Here is a 22,277-nt window from a genome sequence, read left to right as displayed (position 1 = left end):
TAAATAGGGAGCAAGGGAGCATCCTATAGCTCTCCTATAACTGTTCTGAGACCAGTGCAGACAGACAGCACACTGGAGGTTAAGTCATTCACTAAATAGGGAGCAAGGGAGCATCCTATAGCTCTCCTATAACTGTTCTGAGACCAGTGCAGACAGACAGCACACTGGAGGTTAAGTCATGCACTAAATAGGGAGCAAGGGAGCATCCTATAGCTCTCCTATAACTGTTCTGAGACCAGTGCAGACAGACAGCACACTGGAGGTTAAGTCATTCACCAAATAGGGAGCAAGGGAGCATCCTATACCTCTCCTATAACTGTTCTGAGACCAGTGCAGACAGACAGCACACTGGAGGTTAAGTCATGCACTAAATAGGGAGCAAGGGAGCATCCTATAGCTCTCCTATAACTGTTCTGAGACCAGTGCAGACAGACAGTACACTGGAGGTTAAGTCATTCACTAAATAGGGAGCAAGGGAGCATCCTATAGCTCTCCTATAACTGTTCTGAGACCAGTGCAGACAGACAGCATACTGGAGGTTAAGTCATTCACTAAATAGGGAGCAAGGGAGCATCCTATATCTCTCCTATAACTGTTCTGAGACCAGTGCAGACAGACAGCACACTGGAGGTTAAGTCATGCACTAAATAGGGAGCAAGGGAGCATCCTATAGCTCTCCTATAACTGTTCTGAGACCAGTGCAGACAGACAGCACACTGGAGGTTAAGTCATGCACTAAATAGGGAGCAAGGGAGCATCCTATAGCTCTCCTATAACTGTTCTGAGACCAGTGCAGACAGACAGCACACTGGAGGTTAAGTCATGCACTAAATAGGGAGCAAGGGAGCATCCTATAGCTCTCCTATAACTGTTCTGAGACCAGTGCAGACAGACAGTACACTGGAGGTTAAGTCATTCACTAAATAGGGAGCAAGGGAGCATCCTATAGCTCTCCTATAACTGTTCTGAGACCAGTGCAGACAGACAGCATACTGGAGGTTAAGTCATTCACTAAATAGGGAGCAAGGGAGCATCCTATATCTCTCCTATAACTGTTCTGAGACCAGTGCAGACAGACAGCACACTGGAGGTTAAGACATTCACCAAATAGGGAGCAAGGGAGCATCCTATACCTCTCCTATAACTGTTCTGAGACCAGTGCAGACAGACAGCACACTGGAGGTTAAGTCATGCACTAAATAGGGAGCAAGGGAGCATCCTATAGCTCTCCTATAACTGTTCTGAGACCAGTGCAGACAGACAGCACACTGGAGGTTAAGTCATGCACTAAATAGGGAGCAAGGGAGCATCCTATAGCTCTCCTATAACTGTTCTGAGACCAGTGCAGACAGACAGCACACTGGAGGTTAAGTCATGTACTAAATAGGGAGCAAGGGAGCATCCTATAGCTCTCCTATAACTGTTCTGGGACCAGTGCAGACAGACAGCACACTGGAGGTTAAGTCATTCACTAAATAGGGAGCAAGGGAGCATCCTATAGCTCTCTGTGCAGTTAAGTGCGTTCACTCCTAAAATCTGATCAAAAGTTCAGTTTCAGGCTGCAGATGATGTTTGGATCACTCAACATGTTTGACACACATGGGACGATGATCATCAGTACATAGATTCAACATTTATAATGGATCATTTTATTTTAACATGGTTGGCAGTGATTGGATGATGCTGGACATTACTTTGAATCTGAATAAATTATGGAAATTTATGATGTCATGTGAATAATCAACACTCCTGCAAACATGAAAAACTATTTCTTAAAAAAGAATTCTGACTATTTATTATTATTAACTAAAATTTTGAAACAAATAAAAATAATAATATACATAATAAAAATAAATATAATAATACAATGAATAACAAAGTTGTAAAATAAATATATATAGGCTACATTACTAGAATCTATATACACAAATGTGACATTAAATGTATTATTATATTTATTGAAAGGTAAGTAATTTAAATCACTGGTGTTTCGGTAAGAAAATTGGGAACACCTGCTGTTAAAGAAATTATTGAACGATTCAAATGAGACTTTTATTAAAAAACTGTTTGATAGACATTTTAAAAGTATGAGCTGGACTTGACATATACAGTATTTCTTATAGTCAGGGGAAAGTGTTCTTGTTTAACCACTAGAGGGAGTAATACTCACACTTAAACTACAAACCACAACTAGATGACAGACAGACAGACAGACAGACAGACAGACAGACAGACAGACAGACAGATAGATAGATAGATAGATAGATAGATAGATAGATAGATAGATAGATAGATAGATAGACAGAAAGACAGAAAGACAGACAGACAGATAAATATATACATATATGTAGATAGATAGATAGACAGACAGATAAATAGATAGTTAGACAGACAGATGGATGGACGGATAGTTAGATAGATAGATAGATAGATAGATAGATAGATAGATAGATAGATAGATAGATAGATAGATAGATAGATAGACAGACGGACAGATGAACGGATAGATAGATAGATAGATAGATAGATAGATAGATAGATAGATAGATAGATAGATAGATAGATAGCTAGCTAGCTAGCCAGACAGACAGACGGATGGACAGATATATAGATAGATAGACAGACAGACGGACAGATGAACGGATAGATAGATAGATAGATAGATAGATAGATAGATAGATAGATAGATAGATAGATAGATAGATAGATAGATAGATAGATAGATAGATAGACAGACGGATGGACAGATAGATAGACAGACAGACTGATAGATAGACAGACAGAGAGACAGACAGACAGACTGATAGATAGATAGACAGACAGACAGATGGACAGATGAACAGATAGACAGATAGATAGATAGATAGATAGATAGACAGACAGACAGACAGACAGACAGACAGACAGACAGACAAGACGGGCGGACGGACGGACAGACAGACAGACAGACAAGATGGACGGACTGACAGACAGACAGACAGACAGACAGACAGACAGATTAACGGATGGACAGACAGATAAATATATAGACGGATAGATAGATAGATAGATAGAGAGAGAGAGAGAGAGAGAGAGAGAGTGAGAGAGAGATAGTGCGGTCAACATAGTGATTGCATGATAAAATGCATGGCAAAGCCAGATGCGGTTGTAATTAAATTGCACAAATTTTGCTTTTTAAATTGCACTTAAAAAGCTTTAAGTGTAATTTTAATTTATTAAAGTGGTTTAATTTATTAAAAAGGCTTTCTCAAACATGTCAAATGTACCTGGTGAAATGTTCAACAGACAGAAAGATGCACAAACCTACAATCTGTGAAATGTTCCATAAAAATCTGTCACTTTAATTGATGCATATCCAGAAACAATAGCACAATATGTCCAAGTTTCACACTGTAAATCAAGCAATTACTGGTGTGATTTAGCAGAGTGAAATCCTCCGAGCATGATAGACTGGTTCGACTAAAATAGGATCCGATGGCCTATTTTAGGTGACTAAAAAATGAGAGCACATTCAAAAAGCAGGCCAGACTGAAGGGCAGGCGGGGCATCTGTGTGGTGACGCTATATCAGAAGATCTATATGTGGGTTCTGCCTCTGTTTAAACTCTGAGCTCAGTATCACAAAGGTCCATTCACCAGAACAGAACTGTGAAAACCAGTGATTCACTCCGCTCAGGAGGGGCCCTTATGTGCGCTCTGGGCCGTCTGCTTTGATTTTTACATTTTCACACTCAGGCAGAAGGTGGGGACACCTCAAGTGATGCCGCTTGCGGTAAACAGCACTTACAGTATCTTGGCATAGCAACATATCGTCATATTGCTGTGCCATTCCGCCCACAAATAGTGTGCAGCTACCTGCTGTCAAACTGGCCTTTTCGTGCCCTGAATCGCACAAACAATGATAAAACAATGAACTGCACTGGGGACTGTGACTTTGTTATACCTTGCATGTGTTAAAAACGTATACAAAGAATATGCTTGATGTTTGAGATCGATTGATTGGCACAGAAATGTAAAGGGGACTCTATCGCCCCCTTGAGTCCTCAGGTTTGTTACCACCACACTAATGCAAAGAGCATGTTCTAAGCATGTAATGCATTGGCCAAACATTTGTGTCTGTTGTTTGCATACTTGCATCTATCTTTCTGGTATAAGTGCATACTTATGCATGGCTCTGTCACTGTGTCAATATTCATGGTCTGTATGTATGAATGTGCGTGAGGATGGTGGGGGGGGTGTAGGTGTTGCGTGGGTTGGCTTGCCATTGGTTTTCCTCCACATTTCAGTAAGTCTCTCTCTCTCTCTCTCTTTCTCTTTTTTCATTTTAACGCCCTCGCTGTTGCCAACCACAGAAAAATCTCTCCTGCTGTTGTTCTAACCATCTCTACCTTCCTGATGTAACCAAGTATTTCTATGTCTCCTTGTCTTCCCTGTCTATATTTCACTCTCAGGGGTCAGTCCTTCACTATACATTATGCACACTGAAGCTGTACAGAACAACACTCAATTTGTCACTCATACATTCACACACACACCCACTCTCGCTGTCACACTATTAGTTTGTGATTCATGGAAATTGTGCTGGTGAATCCCTGCAAACGGAGCATATTTAACCAGTTCATACGATCTCTGTCTGTCCTCTTCAGTCCAAACAAGAGGAAATGTGCTCATGTCCCGCAGACATCATTTTTCTGTTCATTAGTGTGTGTTTGTTTAAACAGAAAATCTGTCTGTCTGTTTGTCAATCTATCTATCATCTGTCTATCTATCTATCTATCTATCTATCTATCTATCTATCTATCTATCTATCTATCTATCTATCTATCTATCTATCTATCTATCTATCTATCTATCTATCATCTGTCTATCTATCTATCTATCATCTGTCTGTCTGTCTGTCGGCTATCTATCTATCTATCTATCTATCTATCTATCTATCTATCTATCTATCTATCTATCTATCTATCTATCTATCTATCATCTGTCTATCTATCTATCTATCTATCTATCTATCTATCTATCTATCTATCTATCTATCTATCATCTGTCTGTCTGTCTGTCGGCTATCTTTCTATCTATCTATCTATCTATCTATCTATCTATCTATCTATCTATCTATCTATCTATCTATCTATCATCTGTCTGTCGGCTATCTATCTATCTGTCTATCTATCTGTCTATCTATCATCTGTCTGTCGGCTATCTATCTATCTATCTATCTATCTATCTATCTATCTATCTATCTATCTATCTATCTATCATCTGTCTATCTATCTATCTATCTATCTATCTATCTATCTATCTATCTATCTATCTATCTATCTATCTATCTATCTATCTATCTATCTATCTATCTATCATCTGTCTGTCTGTCGGCTATCTATCTATCATCTGTCTGTCTGTCTGTCGGCTATCTTTCTATCTATCTATCTATCTATCTATCTATCTATCTATCTATCTATCTATCTATCTATCTATCTATCTATCTATCTATCTATCTATCATCTGTCTGTCTGTCTGCTATCTATCTATCTATCTATCTATCTATCTATCTATCTATCTATCTATCTATCTATCTATCTATCTATCTATCTATCTATCATCTGTCTGTCTGTCGGCTATCTATCTATCATCTGTCTGTCTGTCTGTCTGTCGGCTATCTTTCTATCTATCTATCTATCTATCTATCTATCTATCTATCTATCTATCTATCTATCTATCTATCTATCATCTGTCTGTCTGTCTGCTATCTATCTATCTATCTATCTGTCTGTCTGTCTGTCTGTCTGTCTGTCTATCTATCTGTCTGTCTGTCTGTCTGTCTGTCTGTCTGTCTGTCTGTCCATCCATCCATCCATCGTCAACCGCTTATCCTGTGTACAGGGTTGCGGGGGGCTGGAGCCTATCCCAGCTAACATTGGGCGAAAAGGCGGGGGACACCCTGGACAGGTCGCCAGTCCATCGCAGGTCTGTCTGTCCATCAGAGTTAATTTTAATCTAATAATATAACAAAAAAATTATAATTTATAATTTCCAACAGCTTCAATTTGAAAACACAATGCATTACAACATGCTTTCATGAATCTGTTGCTTATGCATGAATGCATGTGTAATGTATGCAGATATCAAGTATATGCAGATATATAGTCTCTCATGTGTTTCTGCAGTGGTCTGCCTCTCTCATTTGATGGTGATCAGTTGGCCTGCAGTCGCTGCATTAATATTTCACACAGATGGTATGCCTTAAGACACTGTACTGAGACTGCACTGGCCAGACTTTAAAGACACTCACATTCTCATATCCTGCATATAATTTCATCTCTATGCATGCATACACACAAACACACAGTAGCTGTAGGGTCTTGGATTCAAGACCTATGAACTTTATCAGATATTGTTTTCCATCACAATATATTTTCTGCGTTATCTGCACTAAAGAAAAAAGAGTAAAAATCAGCACAGCACTAGACAGCAATGAGATAAATATTGATAGATGCATTTTATTATTTGCATTTAGCATTCTTTTCCCCTGCTGTCTGCGAACCAATAAAAATAGATATGCAACCCATTTTTGGGTCACGATCCACCAGTTGAGAATTACTAAAGTACGTGTTATCCATTAATTCCCACCTCTGATTGCTAAACAATTCCGTAATATTGCATCGTCTGTTAAGTCTTAATCTGGTTCAGACAGGTCATCGACAGTGGTGGAAAATCCATCCATCCATCAGCAAATGGATGGGTGTAATGCTTGGGGGAGGAGAAAGAGAGGAGTAAAATGTGCAGGTGGTGCACGTTCAATCAATCTAATCGACTGATCTAATTGACAGAGCACATTACCTGTCTTGATATTTGCTCCCTCACTCTTTTTATATTTCCCTACTTTACTAAATTCAACCATAGATTTACCATTCTCAGATTGACCCACTCTGCCTGAACATCAACACTCACAATTCAACCTAAAGTGCACTAAATGAGCTGGCAACTTAAAGCAGAATTAAAGCCTTTTGTGGGTTTGTTTACATTTGAATTTTTGATAGTTGGAGTTTGAATTATCGTTGGCCCATTTGAACATTTGTACAATGTAAGTATATGGGCTTTTCCCCAATTTTGATGGTCTGTTGTGCAAAAATCTTAAGCCTGATCAGTTAGAAAATACACATCAGACTATTCCAGAACAATCTGATGATCTGTACCAAATTTGGTGGATGTAGCTTTAAAAGGAGTTTTATAAAGTTAGTGGTCTTGGTTTTGGGATTTTGAAAAGTCCCTAAAGAAAGTTCATCAAGCTAACAAAATAACAGAACAATGTAGGCCCAGTGACAAAAATGTAACAGTAAGAATTTAGTTTATAGTGAATATTAGTAATCCAGCTATATAAACTTCACCTCACCCCTGCTCTATAAAAAAATTTAAGTTTTCCGATTTTCGGAAAAATCGATACCTATGTGAATTGGTCCACTGCTACATCCAAACGATCCAGTCCACAGTATCAGAAAAACACTTTAAGTTGGAGGCAAAATATGTCCATTTGCAAATGGTTCAACTCACTTTCTTTGGGAGAATATGACCTTAAGGATGCAAATTTACTGTTAGTGTGGGTGGGTTCGCTCTAGTTTTGAGTTTAGGGCTAAAGAAGTGGTTTGCATTCAAAACGCTGCCAGCTAGTTCAAAAAGGTCAAGTTGTTATCCAAAGTAGACCAAAAAATAATACTCAAGATTCAAACAAAGCCATCATTAAGCCAGCTGCAATTCACAAACACCAATAAACCTTTAAGATATTACAGCTGTGTTCTAGATGGAAAAAAACATTCTGGAGGATCATTATCATACACTCCTTAGTGTAACTGTAGCCAGCTGGTAGGGAGCTGTGCCGTGTGTAAACCTCACTCCCATCGCCTCAAGAGGCACACTAGAATTTGTAGCCTTTAGCCTCCTTGTTAGCACGCCCACCTCCCACACTGGGGATGCCGGTTCGAATCCCGTTCAGAGCGTGTCAAGCAGGACTGTTATATTAGCATTAGCATAAATTGTTTCCAACTAGAGAGTGTGGGGCTTATGCTTATGCTGCATTCCATTCAACTCGGAAAGTCAGATTTTCCAACTTCCTACTAGAAAAAGTGCAACGGAATGCCAATTGAAGTCGGAATTCCAACTTGGAAGCTTGTGCGGAAAATTTCAACTTGCCAAGATGCATGTGCGTGATGTCACACAAACATGTCGACACCCAGGGATATAAACAAAGTAAGTGATAAACACTCACTTTTATTAAGTAATATCGATAAATAAGTTCAAGATTCCACTTTACATGATATTAAAGCTTGTTCAACAAACGCCTGCAGAAACAGGTGAATAAAACATGGTATATTACACAACTTTTTGACAATCGTACACCTGTAGCATAAATGCTAACACTGCAGCATTGTTTATCTGTTCATCCCATTAATTAATTGAAGTAAAACAATTGAAAGAGGGGAAATATCTCATTATTAAACAAATATATTAAAAAATAAGTCAAATATATCTGAAGTATATTCACATTCATATTTAAAATTTTTAGTGCACCTGGTTGACTAGGAACATACATTGTTCAGTCATGCCTTCCTGTTTCACAGAGGTATAATTATATGGTAACAGGCCAAATTCCCTTAATCATCAATCACAATGGGTTAGACTAAAGAATATGGTTTTGATGTTTGGCAAAAGGTTGTTGAGCTTCACAAAATGGGAAGTGACTATAAGAAAATACCTAAAGCATTGAAAATACCCATTTCCACCATCAGAGCTTCAGTTGTTGTGGTGTTGATTCACATTGTTTCTAGATGATTGTGCAGAGTGATCAGATGCATTTTAAATAATTTCAAAAAGCTTATTTGGCCCAAAAAAATTAACTTAATCACAAAAACCCAAATTTCACAGGTTTTTTTGGCTTTGGCACAAAATGACCAGCTAACATAATTTCACTAATCATATCAGCAGCACCTGGGCAATTGTGAACAAGTACTAGTCAGGTGAAATCACTCTATCATTCTGATTGGATTATAAGAGCAGACTGATGCTATAAAGGGGGGGAAGAAGTGCATCCAATCATTGTGTCCTTGTTAGCAATGGTTACCTCTAAAGAAAGACATGCAGCCATCATCGCTTTGCATCAAAATGACCTCACATGCAAGGAAATTGCTGCAAAGAATATTGCATCTGAAAGAACCATTTACTGGATCATCAAGAACTTCAAGGAGAGAGGTTCAACTGCAGTGAAGAAGGCTTCAGGATGCCCAGAGTGTCCAGCAAGTGCCAGGGCCGTCTCCTCCTGAGGAGTCGGCTACGGGATCGTGTCACCACCAGTGTAGAGCTCAATAGTGGCAGCCGGTTGGTGTGAGAGCATCTGCACACACGGTGAGGCGAAGACTTTTGGACAATGGCCTTGTGTCAAGAAGGGCAGCAGAGTAGCCAATTCTCTCCAAGAACAACATCAAGGACAGACTGAAATTCTGCCAGAAGTACAAGTATTGGACAGCAGAAGACTGGTGCAAAGATATTTTCTCTGATGAAGCCCCCTTCCGACGGTTTGGGACATCTGGAAAATCGAAAGTCTGGAGAAGAAAAGGTGAACGCTACCATGAGTCCTGTGTCGTGCCAACAGTGAAGTATCCTGAGACCATCCATGTGTGGGGTTGCTTTTCATCACAGGGAGTGGGCTCGCTCACAATCCTGCCCAAAAACACTGCCATGAATAAAGAATGGTATCAAAACGTCCTGCAAGAGCAACTTCTCCCAACGATCCAGGAGCAATTTAGTGATTATCCGTGCATTTTCCAGCATGATGGAGCACCATGTCACAAGGCAAGAGTGATGATGAAGTGGCTGAAGCAGAAGCTCACAAATCGTGATCAACTCCGAGCACTAATAAGGCAAGAATGGATCGCCATCAGTCAGGATTTGGCCCAGAAGCGGATAGGCAGCATGCCTGAGCGAATTGCAGAGGTTATGAAGAACAAGGGTCAACACTGTAAATATTGACTCTTTGCATATATTGAATGTTTTTGCCAATAAAAGCCTTTAAAACTCATGAAACGCTTAAGATTGTTTTCCAGTATACCATAGAAACATGTGAAAAAATGATCTACAAATACAAAAGACAACATTTATGTCACTGCTGATATTTTTGGCCACTGCTGTATATTTATATTACAAGTTTTATTAATAAATTTTGATACAAATTGCACAATTTGATTGAATTTTGTTATGAAATTGAAATGCTCAAATAGGCTAAAATATTGTTTTGTGTGTATGTACAACTTTTATGTCTATTTATTTATTTTTAATTCTTCTCATAATGGCCGCTTGTTTAACAGAAAATAGCAGCTTGAACATTTTTCAAGATGTCTGCATTTGTGTTCCACAGAATAAACAACAGCATGCAGGTTTGGAACGACATGAGGGTGAGTAAATAAAGACATTTATTTTTTTTTTCATTTTTGGGTGAACTATTTCTTTAACCTTTAACTAGATTCTTTCTCCATTAACTTCCTCTGCAACAAAATCGATCCGTTAGTCTCCTGAGAGTCGCCCAGAGTCAGCCTGTACATTATGGTCGTTAAACCCTCATTGATAAGTGCACTTCACATCCAGGGGAGTTTCTATGTCTTTGTGCTATTGCTAATAGAAGTGTTACGCCACATAGCAATGCAGCAAAGCATACTGGCATGGTATTAAGATTTTGTTTGTAATAAATAACATTTGTATTATCTTTTTAATGAATACCATTTGGGTTCTTCACATTTCTCGGCTGTCTGTCAAGGTTTCGACATCAGCTCCTTGGAGATGTTCATGTCGACATTACAGTTCTAGAGAAGCGGCACAATTTTTCTCTTCGATGAGGTTATGGAGGGTAGATTAGAAGCAACCTCGGGTTGGCCTTGTTCCTTCATGTTATTTATGCAACACAGATGATGAGAATGAGACAGTGTTATGGGATAATTCTGTTAAATTTGTAATGTTATTCTTGATTTTTACATTTTCTGACTAAGTAATCCATATGACTCCAGTGGTTTAATCCATGTCTTCAGAAGTGATATGATAGGTGTTGGTGATGAACAGTTCAATATTGAAGTTATTTTTTTTTATGCTGTAAATCTACACTTTCACTTTCACTTTCATTTTCTGTTTTGTTTTTGGTGATTGGCATTCTTCGTGCATATCGCCACCTACTGGGCAGGGAGGAGAGTATATATGGTAAACTATCCCTCTAATAAACAAACATACTGGAAGTACAAAAACCTGCTTTGTACTTTTAAATGTATTGTTAACCATAATAGTAACAGGTGGTAAAACGAAAGGCCACATGATGACTTTCTTTAAGAGTGACCCTGGTCTTATATCTGCTTTTACCTAACATAATATATACAGTTTATACAAAATTAACCTTTGTATACTTGTCTGTGAGCTTACTTGGAAGAATTATGTTAGATGTCCAGAACAAAATATGCAGTCCTGCAAGAAAATCATGCTAAACAAGTCATCAGAAAAATATGTTTTCAACTATTGATGATATAACATCACAAAGAAGAGAATCTCAGCTTTCTAATGATATCTTGATTGAGCTTGTAGTCCACTCAGTGGCCGAGATGTTCAGTGAAATAATGAGGGTGTTGCTTGAACTGAACATTAGACTGAATGTCTATGGACGAGCACATCTGTGAAGGATAAAATACGTTAGGGCGCCACCTACAGTTCAGATCTGTATATTGCGATGGAAGGTGATAGAGAATAAAATCTTTTTCCTAGTGCTTGCTGCCATCTAGTGGCATAAAACGAGACTTTACAAAGTGACATAGAGTGAACAGAACCAGAATTACAGGTTGTCAGGTTAGGGTAGGTGAGAAGGCAAGACTCAGATGCTTATAAATTAGAAACTTATAAATAAAGAAACAAACAAAACTACCCCATAGAGGAAAAATCAACAGGGCAGACGAAGGGAAGACTGGCTGGGCTGGTGACACAGGGCTGGGACAGACAGGAACCGACCAACAGACACCTGGCAGGGAAACATTCCCAACAAATTGGCACAAGACAAAAAACACAATGGGGTTAAATAGGAAAGAAAACAAAGAAGGCAGGAGAAGCAAATGAACATGATAACAAGGGGGCGGGTAAGGTCGACAGACAGGAAGAGCACATGGCAATGAGGCCATCTTTGGCCATGTGCTCAAACCAACACAATGACAAGACAATTGGGCACATGGCAATGAAGCCACCATTAGCCATGTGCTCAAACAAGAGACAAGACCAGACAAAAATGCACGGCAAGGGAACCAAAACTGAACACAAAGCCATGTGCTCACAAAGACAAGACATGGAGCATGAGTGTACGTATCCCGACTCAGAAACAAGTCCGAACCAGACTGAAAATTTTTTTTTTTTAATCTTTTTCAAAAAACTGTTCAATTTTTTCATAAGATTATAAACACACACAATATTACTTATGAATAATTGGAGTCTTTTTTGTTTATTTGGGGGGTTCTTTGGAAAATTAGACCAGTTTTTTGCAATTTGTCCACAGTGTGTGTGTGTGTGTGTGTGTGTGTGTGTGTGTGTGTGTGTGTGTGTGTGTGTGTGTGTGTGTGTGTGTGTGTGTGTGTGAACGGTGAGCTTTTAAATTTGAGCGTGAAAAATTGCGGGTGGCAGCCCAAAAATGCACTAGAGTTTAAGGGGTTAAAAATATTTTACTGTAAAATTCCATGCATTGTTTTGTTAAATAAAATATAATTATATACCATACTGGTAAACCAATAAACAATGTTTTTACTCAATCATTTTAACATTTACACAAGTCTCTTTTGTAATGTCACGGTCCGTCTCCCTCATGTTTCCTAGGACTCTTATTTTGAAGTGTTTCCCCCAGACTACGTTACCCAGTATGCACTGCCCTCATCACTGCCATCTGTTCCTCATTGTTCTCACCTGTTTTCCATTCCCTCATCGGCTCTTGTTTGTATAAATACCCTTTCCTTTTTGCATTTCTTTGTGAGTTCTTGTTTATTGTTGTTTGAGTTCCTGTTTGTTTGTTTCACTCTCATCATTTTTATTAAAGCCTGCAAATAGATCCTCCGTCTCAGCAATGACTCGTTACAAGTAGTCTGGTCCCTAAATATAGCTGAGGTCACTCAATGCCAATGAGATTTTTATATCACACATTGTATTAAATGCAATGCGAAGTAACATGTTCATTGCGCAATTTGCGTGCAATCGGTTATGGGTAGCTCAGCGAGTATTGACGCTGATTATAACCCCTGGAGTGGCGTGTTCAAATCCAGGCGTGCTGAGTGACTCCAGCCAGGTCTCCTAAGCAACCAAATTGGCCTGGTTGCTAGGGAGGGTAGAGTCACATGGGGTAACCTCCTCATGGTCGCTATAATGTTGTTCGCTCTCGGTGGGGCATGTGGTGAGTTGTGCGTGAATGCCGTGGAGAGTAGTGTGAAGCCTCCAGACGCGCTATGTCTCCGTAGTGACGTGCTCAACAAGTCACGTGATAAGATGCGTGGATTGACGGTCTCAGACGCGGAGGCAACTGAGTTTCGTCCTCTGACACCCGGATTGAGGCGAGTCACGCCGCCACGAGGACGTAGAGCGCATTGGGAATTGGGCGTTGAGGTATAAGCAATAGTAATATTGATGCTTGCCTTAGCTAACACATTATGAAATGTGCAATATTTGCATGGATAGAAAAACGTAATAGATATTTATAATCCTTGCGTTTTTAATTTTCACAAACATATTTTACTTTTAATATTTATATACACGGTAGATAGCTTGTGATGCCATATCTTACCAAAAGTATAAATCCGGGGGCTTTAGGAGAGCTTTAACAGATCACTTGAGATTTGATTTCACACACAGGCTGTAATATAGTAGATCTTTTATGAATCAGTGTGGTGGTGTTTGTGTTTGGGGGGTGGCATGGTCACCATTTGAAGCTCAAAGCCATGTGGACACTGAGCTTTCAACATCGGAGCTTAACCAGCGTCCACTCACTGGCACTGAACCTTTGACTCACATCAAAACAATCCCCAAAATGGCCATTTGAATCCCACTCGTACTTTGTAACAGATATTTATTTTGAGTTTCTGGCGGTCTGTGTGCTGTTAAAATTTACTGGGGCGACAAAATATTATTTCAAGTCTTGTCGATTATTTAAGGTGAAGCTTCTGATGCAGTGTGTCAAATAATGGACATGATAGAAATGTCTGGAATGAGCTCTCCTCTCCGGAGGTCTATTTAGGTTCTGAGTCAACACAATAGACCACAGTTTGTTTCTCCGCACCTTCTTGGACAATGCTATTTCACACGGCGCTGCGATACCACACTTTGGTCATTATGGCTGCATTCAACAGCCCCCCTTTCACCGTTGGGCCAAACGGAAGGAATGTTTCACCCCAAAAAAATCTTTCAATGAATGCTTCCTTTTTAAGAAGAAAAGTGTTCCTTTATTTCTAGGTTTGGCATTCTTATTGGGAAGGAAAGTGTATTTGTCCAGTTTTATAGACTTATGGTTGGAATGTACAATATCAATGTAATAACGCATCTAAAATATAAACCCATTATGTACTGTATACAAATTTAGAGACAAATGTATACATTTTATAAAGACTATTCAGGACTGGGATTGGGGTGCCTATATTAATGACAAAATAATATATGTGTTGCATTCATTTCATTTAAATAGATTTGGCACAAAATGTCATCATAAAAAAAATATTTTAAAATGTTTTTATATAAAGACATTTGTCAGTAAAATATTCCATAGGTACCACTATACTAGGAAATTAAGCCTATTTTTTACATTTACATTTATGCATTTGGCAGACGCTTTTATCCAAAGTGACTTACAGTGCACTTATTACAGGGACAATCCCCCTGGAGCAACCTGGAGTTAAGTGCCTTGCTCAAGGACACAATGGTGTGGGGATCGAACCAGCAACCTTCTGATTACCAGTATGTGCTTTAGTCCACTACGCCACCACTCCACTTTTTGGGCCATTAAGACTTTTTTAATTGTGACATTATTGGGGGGTTACATTTGCTTATAAGTCCTGTAAATAATGTAAAAATGCAATATATACAGTGGCAAGAAAAAGTATGTGAACCCTTTTGAATTAGCTGGTCTTCTGCATTAATTGGTCATAAAATGTGATCTCATATTTATCAAAGTCACAAGTATAGACAAACACAATGTGCTTAAGATAACAACACACAAACAACTATAATCTTTCATGTCTTTACTGAACACATCCCATTAAACACTCACAGTGCTGTGGAAAAAGTAAGTGAACCTTTGGATTTAATAACTGGTTGATCCTCCATTGGCAGCAATAACCTCAATCAAGCCTTTCCGGTAGATGCGGATTAAACCTGCACAACGTTCAGAAGGACTTTTGGATCATTCTTCCTTACAGAACTGCTTCAGATCAGATCATATTCTTATGATGTTAGGATGTCACAGCATCTCTATTGAATTAAGGTATGGGCTCTCCAAATGGTGGATTTCTTTTTTTAAGCCGTTCTGTAGTGGATATACTTCGACGTTTAGGGTCATTGTCCTGCTACATCACTCAACTTCAGCCACCCTGACATTATCCTGTAGGATATCTTGAAAAACTTGGAAATTAATTTTTCTCTCGATGATGGCAAGTGGTCCAGGCCCCAAAGCAGCCCCAAATCATGATGATCCATCCACCGTAGTTCACCGTTGGGATGATGTTTTCATGTTGGTATGCGTTGCCCTTTTTTATGCCGTACATAGTGCTGCGTGTTCTTCCCAAATTCAACCGTAGTTTCATCAGTCCACAAAACATTTTTCCAGTAGCGTTGTGGAGTGTCAAGATGGTCGTTAGTAAACTTCAGGTGCACAGCAATGTTTTTGTTATAAAGCAGCAGCTTCCTTCATGATGTCCTGTCATGAACACCACTACCTGTTTAATGTTTTCCATATAGTAGATTCATGAACAGAGATGTAACCAGTTCTGGACAGACACTTCTAGTGAGAGTACCTATAGTACTACTTCATCTCCATTTATAGACAGTTTTGCTAACTGTGGACAGATGAATGTCTAAGCTCTTCGAGATAACTTTATAACCCTTTCCAGCTTTATGCAAAGCAACAATTCTTGATCATAGAAATCTCTTTTTTAGGAGGCATGGTCCACGTCAACAGATGCGTCTTGTGAATAGCAAACTCAAAAACACCTCTGATCTAGTTTCATTAATTGAATGCCAAGTTTGCCAACTCCAGACTCTAATTCGCTTTTTTTTTGGTCCTATTTAGCCCAGGGATTCACTTTCTTTTTCCACAGCACTGTGAATGTTTAATTGGATGTGTTCAATAAAGATATTAAATATTATAGTTGTTTGTGTGTTGTTATCTTAAGCACATTGTGTTTGTCTATACTTGTGACTTTGAATGAAGATGAGATCCCATTTTATGACCAATTAATGCAGAAAACCAGCTTATTCAAAAGGGTTCACATACTTTTTCCTGCCACTGTATATATTGTATTGATTTGGGGTTGAATATAACCATTGCTTTTTTTCTTAACATTTCACCCAAGTGTAATATTCAGACTATATCATAGTTATAAATGAATTATTAATCACTCATTGACTGAGATCATTACAATACATTTATGAATTCCAAGAATTCAATATTCTATAAACTTCAAAGGATTTGTACGTCTCTAAAAAGCCTCATGGTTTAGAAACGCTCCATACGTTGATATTGTATGTTTCCGTATATTGTATCACACTTTACGTGTGAATATCTACAAACAATAATGAGATCACGTTTTGTTGTGACACAGTTGCATAACCTGCCTTGCTTTTCCCGGAGGAGCTCGCGGTGATGATGTTTATGTTTGCGGATAATGCTTAGGGAGGAAGTCTCACTCAGCAGTTATGGTTTTGAGGAATGCTGATCGAGATATTTTCAGCATTGCAGTGCTGTTGTTGCTTAAGTTTAAAATATGCAATTTGACACTAATTTCACAGATGTTATGAAATATTGGAGGTAAGAATACAGATGCTAATTTAAGATCCATCCCTCCGGAGAACACACTGCTTAATGTTATCCAACCCACAGATTAAACCATAAAATGAAGAATGAAATCTCTATATTAAGCAACCAAATAATATTTGACATCTACATTGTTACAAGTGAAACCTTAAAATCAACATGAAATCAAAATGGACCGTATTTACTTTCTTAATACATGTGTTTCATCAGTGCATGTTATTGCAAAAGAAATGGTCTTTGTAATCTTTCATGGAAATCTATAACTTGTTGTGCCTCTGAAACGACTTTCCGTTTCAGCTGATGCCTCACAATCGAATCAATTCCTGATGGATAATTTTTTTCTCGTTCAATTTCCTGTTTCAGTTCGAAGTAATTAACATATTTAGAGTGAGGTTAACATGCGCTGCATAATAAATGCATTATAAATGGCCATCTTGGCCATAACTGTCAGTATTTGCAGTCATTTATTTCTTTAAAGTTGCCATTCAATCACCTTAAAGTCAATGTCAATTGATGATCCGCCAACCTAATGAGTTCCCTCTGGAATAAGAACGTTGGCACATCAATTACTTTACTGCAAAAAGTCTTGATTGAGGGTTCACCGTATTGCTAATAAATTACAATTCTTGATTCAAATGTCTTAATTAATGACATATTAATCATTGTGGATTTTTTCATGGTTTTTAAGGTTTTTCCCCCTCAAATGTAGATGACTTTTTCAGTCCCCAGTTTATGGGAAAGTGTGTTAAATGATCCTTTATCAAAAGCAAAACACTGGCAGAGACAAAGGTCTTGCCTTGTATTCCGCTTGGAATCATCCGTTATCCCAATCAAAGTGAGTTTCAATTATGAAATCACAAAAATGTGCCTGTATTTCAAAATGGAAAGAGACTAATTGCATAACAAATGCAGAAAATGAAAGATTTGGATGCTCCATTGGAAATTGCTTCATTGTAACACACCTCTTTATAACGCATGAGGTATCATCTTTGCTGAGCTTACATCTATTTGTTGTATTTTCTTTCCAGCAGGGAATTAAAAAAAAACACAAGGCAACTTCTGTCACCGTTAGTCCTCTTTATTGCACTCATATGAGACTAACATTTATTGCTTAAATCCGTTCTTAACTGAAAATACACTACTAAAAAAAAATATCTTAATTAACTTGTTTTATTAAAGTCAAAGGATTTATTTATTATTACAAACCTGAGCATAGGCGTAGAGTCAGGCAGGGATGGTAGGGACATGTCCCTATTAACTTTCAGAAAATCGGAAATGTCCCGACCAATATTTGGGCAATTTTTACCACATAGAAAATACTTTAACTTTATACGATGTTTGAATTTTCATTTTAACAATTTCTTAGTATCATTAATCATATGTAAATTGTTGTTTAACCTTTTCTGAAGCGTTATGACATGACACCTGTTACTTTTCTCAGCGCTGTTCAGGATGCACCAATCACAAATGTCACATTTTTAAAAAATAGTTTTTTATATATTTTGCCAATATATGTTATATTTTGCAAACTGGAGAAGACCATCAGGGTCGATAAGAATTGTATTTATTTGTATCAATAAAATGAGGCTTTCGTGATCATAATAGTCATTAGTTGTAAACCTAAAGTCTACTTTGTTCAGAAGGCCCACTTTAAAAAGACTCCAAATAGGCAATATGAGAAAAGAATATGTGGGAGTGAAAGCAGAAACTGGGGAAAAATTTAAAGTTGTGTCAATGCTCCATTATCCCTATAATGTTTGCCAGAAGTTTTCAGCTTTTTGGCGATAGACCTGAAACTCCGGCAAACCTTAGGCAACAATGGACAAGTTTGCTTGCCGCAAATGTTTGTCATGAACTCTCGATTTTTGGAAGGGTTAACATTGTCTAGATTACTGCTAAAACATGCTAGCAACTGCTAAAATATACTAGCAATGCATAGCTACATGCATGCTAGAAACCCCTAGCAATATGCTAGCAATGGCTAGCTACATGCTAAAACTTCTTAGCATTGCCTAGCTAGATGCTAATACATGATTGCAATGCATAGTCATATCTCTGCACCAGAACATCTCACAGACGTGGTTGTCCGGCTCTTTCAGCTTGAGGCAGTCAGTGGGACATTCCCTTATGAAAATCGAGAGTTCATGGCAAATTTGCAGCAAATTCACCACTGATAATTTTCACATGCAAATTAGCTTAGCGGCGAACTTGCAGCAAATTGTCCATTGTTGCCAAAGGTTTGCCAGAGGTTCACCACTACCAGTGAAGAGCTGCAAACTTCTGGTGAACATTTGCGGCGAATAAAAGGCTAATTTGCAAGCAAAAATAACGATCGGCAAATTTGCTGCAAAATGACGCAAGTTTGCGGCTAGTTCATGGCTAGTTTAGATGTTTGTAAGGGCATTCTCCCTATAATTTGTTAGCATTGTCTATATTGATGCTAAAACATGCTAGCAACATGCAAAAACATGTTATCAACATGCTAGCAATGCCTAGCTACATGCTTAAGCTTGTTAGCATTGCCTAGCTTGATGCTAGCTAAAACATGCTTTCAATTACTAGCCATATCTCTGCACCAGAATATCTCACAGACATGGGGGTGGGCTCTTTCAACTTGGGGCAGTTGGTGGGACACTATGTTGGCGAGTTTTGCAACGGCAAGCACCATTTACATTTTCTTCTAGAATCTAGTTTAAGCTACTTCTTTGTTTAGATTTCCATTTGCTTAATTCTGCATAATGAATTTACAGGATGTCCCTTGAAAATAATTGTTTTCTCAATGTATATCTACTTAAAAAACGATTACATAATTTTTTCGCATAATTTTTTTAACTCCTCCCACCCACTGCCAAACATCCTTAAGGATTGAATAATTTAAAAAATGCATTTTCTCAAATGTCTGATTAGTATCAGGGCTGGACTGGTAATCTGGCATACCGGACATTTTCCCAGTGGGCGGAACGGCCATCGGGAGAACCGAGCGGGCCGGTGGGTCAGCCGCAAAATGTTCTGAATGGGCGCAATAAGCTAAAATGAGCCATCGCGTTATGCATAACGGACCACAAAACAGCGCTGCGATATGCAGAAAAGATATATATATATACTGCATATATTAAAAAATGGAAGATGTAGAATATTAATGCATTTATAAAAACAAATCTAATGTAATGCATTTTTATCATTATTATTTAAATAGTTCAAAAATATTTTATATAGGTGCACTGTAAACTAATAGCTATATCCAACTGTAAATACAATTGTTTACTCAACTTAAGCTTAATTTTTTACTCTTTTAATTAAGTTACCGTTGCTCTCTAAAACCCTGAAGTTGTCATTAATAAAAACATTTAAGTGGTCCTAATTAAACAGTACATAAAGTTCTTTAAACTTTGGGTTTGAGTACAACTAACTCAAAATTAATCAAGTACAAAATTGTGGTTGTGTGGAATACCCATAAGCCTTTGCACTTGAATAAATTATGTATGTTTGGTCAAAACAAGGGAACTTATGTTGAAAAATAACAATTAAATAGATTTAATTCTTAGGACTATTGTTATTGTTTTGTTGTAGCTGGTTAATAATCATGAGGGTGATTACCTCTGATGAACTTGAGGCCTATTAAATTTAACCCACTCTTCTTTACTCAAATGTGCTTTACAAACGTGCAGATTTATGTGCAATAAGTACTGAGAAGTACCCACCATAGCAAATGGGCCCATTTGTTTTTTAAGGAGACCTGGCTGGAGTCAGTCAGCACACCTGGATTCGAAGGGGTGGTAGTCAGCATCAATACTCGCTGAGCTGCCCAGGCCCACAATATTATGAGTTTTTAAGATGATCATGACTTAACTAATTTGGGTCAGTTTTCATGATTTCATTGGGGAGATTTCATTAAATAAGGCTTAAAAAGTACTAAAAAATATCATGTGTAATTTTTTTTTACCTCACTTTTTTTTTGTAGATATTACTTAGTCATTTTTACAATGTAACTTGTATTGCATTCTGCATTTATTTAAGTAAAACTAAGTAAACATTTTGTTTTATTACTATAATTATAGTTTTTCATTAGCCATATCTGGTCTTCATTTGAGCTGTAATAACGTTCATACTACGGCTCCTATAGTGACTGATAGCTACAATGCTCTCAAAACAAACTTGACATGTAAACTGTTGCGTATTCAGCCATCTGAATCTAATCGTTAGCATTAAACTCGTAACTAAGATGAACAGCAGACCTCCAGCTTGTTGATTTAAACAGCACTGTAGCCCACATCCATTGTACCCTCGGGAGATTCACTGTTGTTTCCACGGCAACAAGCAGACCCTTGCCCTTCCCAGGGCTCCTGACATTCATTGGGACCGTACCACCTCACACTGTAAAAAGGGGGTGGTTAACACCATTGTTATAACGGTATTCTTGGTTATATTCTATGAACTACATATTAATAAAGGCGTTTTAAATCTCTGAAGTTATATAAAAGAACAAAATAGATTAACGAGTAAATTTAGGGATTATTTAAGTTTAAAATGACGACATCTCCTCCCCCCCACCGCCCCTGTCACATGACTTGGTCCCTCCTCCCACGAGCTGTCAGAGCAGCTTGTTGCACGACCAGCTTCTTGGTAAACTAACTTCAGTTCGGCGTTAAAATCTCAACCAGTTGCCTGACAAACCGCGTTTCGCGTGGACCGACGTGCATGTTCGCTACGATGAAAGTTCAAGCCTTAATTGCCTTGACTTAACGAGTCCTTTACGGCAGTTTTCATCGAGCTCTCGTGCTGTCTGCGTGATTTGTGGAAAAGAAACAGCAGCAGTGGGTCTTGGTGACCAGGTAAGCGTTTCAAAACACTTCGCTGAAAAGTGCCCTGTCTAAAAATATTTAAAAGGGCAGTACAATTTTTGTCATTGCATATAGAGTGAGAGTGTGTTTAGGTAGCGTTGGTTTCGTCGCGCAGTGATGTCGACATGAGTTTAATATACGTTGCGTTGGATCCTTTTACATACATAGATCGCGAAAGAAATCGCGCGAAAACGAAAGTGAGCTCAGCGCGAGCGCGAGAAGTTGACAGATTTCGCACGAAATGCCCGCGAATTCGCATGAGGGCCACCTTAAATTCGCGTGGTGACGATGTATCGGTTAAATTGCATAAATATACGCGGAAAGCTCATATGCAAGCTTTATTTTCGTGTTTAAGCGCTTACTTATTGC

At 38.3% G+C, this 22,277-nt stretch overlaps 1 protein-coding gene across 9 annotated transcripts in view; it reads left to right on the top strand.

The window, feature by feature from the left end:
- Positions 1 to 21,658: 21,658 nt before the first annotated feature.
- Positions 21,659 to 22,277, top strand: part of mbnl2 (muscleblind-like splicing regulator 2) — a 90,452-nt gene continuing 89,833 nt past the window's right edge. For all 9 annotated transcript variants that reach the window (XM_052126589.1, XM_052126588.1, XM_052126584.1 and 6 more), the window contains exon 1: positions 21,659 to 21,899. The gene's annotated coding sequence lies outside the window, so the exon portion shown is untranslated. The remainder of the gene's footprint in view (positions 21,900 to 22,277) is intronic.

Source organism: Xyrauchen texanus, chromosome 5 (assembly GCF_025860055.1).
Source record: "Xyrauchen texanus isolate HMW12.3.18 chromosome 5, RBS_HiC_50CHRs, whole genome shotgun sequence".
NCBI lineage: Eukaryota > Metazoa > Chordata > Actinopteri > Cypriniformes > Catostomidae > Xyrauchen > Xyrauchen texanus.
The sequence above is the reverse complement of the archived record's forward strand: the minus strand, read 5'-3'. Positions and strand labels throughout refer to the sequence as shown.